Genomic DNA, 2,500 nt, shown 5'->3' on the forward strand with positions numbered 1-2,500 from the left:
AAAGGTAGATTGGATGCGACGTGCGTGGGTGAAGAAAGTGGTGCAAAAGTCGATCCACGAGAATAACACGAGTAACAGGTTCAGAATGTGAAGGATAAGGATAATAATAATGAATGTGAAGGTGGATGATTGGCTTAAGATCTTACTGTGGGCTGACCTGAGATCTCACTGAGGGATGACCTAAGATCTCACTGTGGGCTGACCTAAGATCTTACTGTGGGCTGACCTAAGAGCTCACTGAGGGATGGTCTATGAACCGAGGGCTGGCCTAGGAAACCACTGAGGGTGACCTAAAAACTCACTGAGGGATGACCTAAGATCTAACTGTGTGGGCTGACCTAAGATCTTACTGTGGGCTGACCTAAGATCTTACTGTGGGCTGACCTAAGATCTTACTGTGGGCTGACCTAAGATCTCACTGTGGGCTGAACTAAGATCTTACTGTGGGCTGACCTAAGATCTTACTGTGGGCTGACCTAAGATCTTACTGTGGGCTGACCTAAGATCTTACTGTGGGCTGACCTAAGATCTTACTGTGGGCTGACCTAAGATCTTACTGAGGGATGACCTAAGATCTTACTGTGGGCTGACCTAAGATCTTACTGAGGGCTGACCTAAGAACTCACTGAGGGCTGACTTAAGATCTTACTGTGGGCTGACCTAAGATCTTACTGTGGGCTGACCTAAGAACTCACTGAGGGATGACCTAAGATCTTACTGTGGGCTGGTCTAAGATCTTACTGTGGGCTGACCTAAGAGCTCACTGAGGGATGACCTAAGATCTTACTGTGGGCTGACCTAAGATCTTACTGTGGGCTGACTTAAGATCTTACTGTGGGCTGACCTAAGATCTTACTGTGGGCTGACCTAAGATCTTACTGTGGGTTGACCTAAGATCTTACTGTGGGCTGACCTAAGATCTCACTGAGGGATGACCTAAGATCTTACTGTGAGCTGACCTAAGATCTTACTGTGGGCTGACCTAAGATCTTACTGTGGGCTGACCTAAGATCTTACTGTGGGATGACCTAAGATCTTACTGTGGGCTGACCTAAGATCTTACTGTGGGCTGACCTAAGATCTTACTGTGGGATGACCTAAGGTCTTACTGTGGGCTGACCTAAGATCTTACTGTGGGCTGACCTAAGATCTTACTGTGGGCTGACCTAAGATCTTACTGTGGGCTGACCTAAGATCTTACTGTGGGCTGACCTAAGATCTTACTGAGGGCTGACCTAAGATCTTACTGTGGGCTGACCTAAGATCTTACTGTGGGCTGACCCAATATCTTACTGTGGGCTGACCTAAGATCTTACTGTGGGCTGACCTAAGATCTTACTGTGGGCTGACCTAAGATCTTACTGTGGGCTGACCCAAGATCTTACTGTGGGCTGACCTAAGATCTTACTGTGGGCTGACCTAAGATCTTACTGTGGGCTGACCTAAGATCTTACTGTGGGCTGACCTAAGATCTTACTGTGGGCTGACCTAAGATCTTACTGTGGGCTGACCCAAGATCTTACTGTGGGCTGACCTAAGATCTTACTGTGGGCTGACCTAAGATCTTACTGTGGGCTGACCTAAGATCTTACTGTGGGCTGACCTAAGATCTTACTGTGGGCTTACCTAAGATCTTACTGTGGGCTGACCTAAGATCTTACTGAGGGTTGACCTAAGAACCCACTGGGGACTGACCTAAGAACCCACTGGGGACTGACCTTAGAACCCACAGGGGACTGACCTAAGAACCCACTGGGGACTGACCTTAGAACCCACTGGGGACTGACCTAAGAACCCACTGGGGACTGACCTAAGAACCCACTGGGGACTGACCTAAGAACCCACTGGGGACTGACCTAAGAACCCACTGGGGACTGACCTAGGAACCCACTGGGGACTGACCTAAGAACCCACTGGGGACTGACCTAAGAACCCACTGGGGACTGACCTGAGAACCCACTGGGGACTGACCTAAGAACCCACTGGGGACTGACCTAATAACCCACTGGGGACTGACCTAATAACCCACTGGGGACTGACCTAAGAACCCACTGGGGACTGACCTAAGAACCCACTGGGGACTGACCTAAGAACCCAATGGGGGCTGACCTAAGAACCCACTGGGGACTGACCTGAGAACCCACTGGGGACTGACCTAAGAACCCACTGGGGACTGACCTAAGAACCCACTGGGGACTGACCTAAGAACCCACTGGGGACTGACCTAAGAACCCACTGGGGACTGACCTAAGAACCCACTGGGGACTGACCTAAGAACCCACTGGGGACTGACCTAAGAACCCACTGGGGACTGACCTAAGAACCCACTGGGGACTGACCTAAGAACCCACTGGGGACTGACCTAAGAACCCACTGGGGACTGACCTAAGAACCCACTGGGGACTGACCTGAGAACCCACTGGGGACTGACCTGAGAACCCACTGGGGACTGACCTAAGAACCCAATGGGGACTGACCTAAGAACCCACTGGGGAAGGAT

At 50.5% G+C, this 2,500-nt stretch overlaps 1 protein-coding gene across 2 annotated transcripts in view; it reads right to left on the minus strand.

The window, feature by feature from the left end:
• LOC113830609 (uncharacterized) overlaps positions 1-2,500 on the minus strand; it is a 26,867-nt gene that overhangs the window by 12,853 nt on the left and 11,514 nt on the right. The window lies entirely within an intron of this gene.

The sequence above is a fragment of the Penaeus vannamei genome, chromosome 23, assembly GCF_042767895.1.
Source record: "Penaeus vannamei isolate JL-2024 chromosome 23, ASM4276789v1, whole genome shotgun sequence".
In the NCBI taxonomy this organism is placed as follows: domain Eukaryota; kingdom Metazoa; phylum Arthropoda; class Malacostraca; order Decapoda; family Penaeidae; genus Penaeus; species Penaeus vannamei.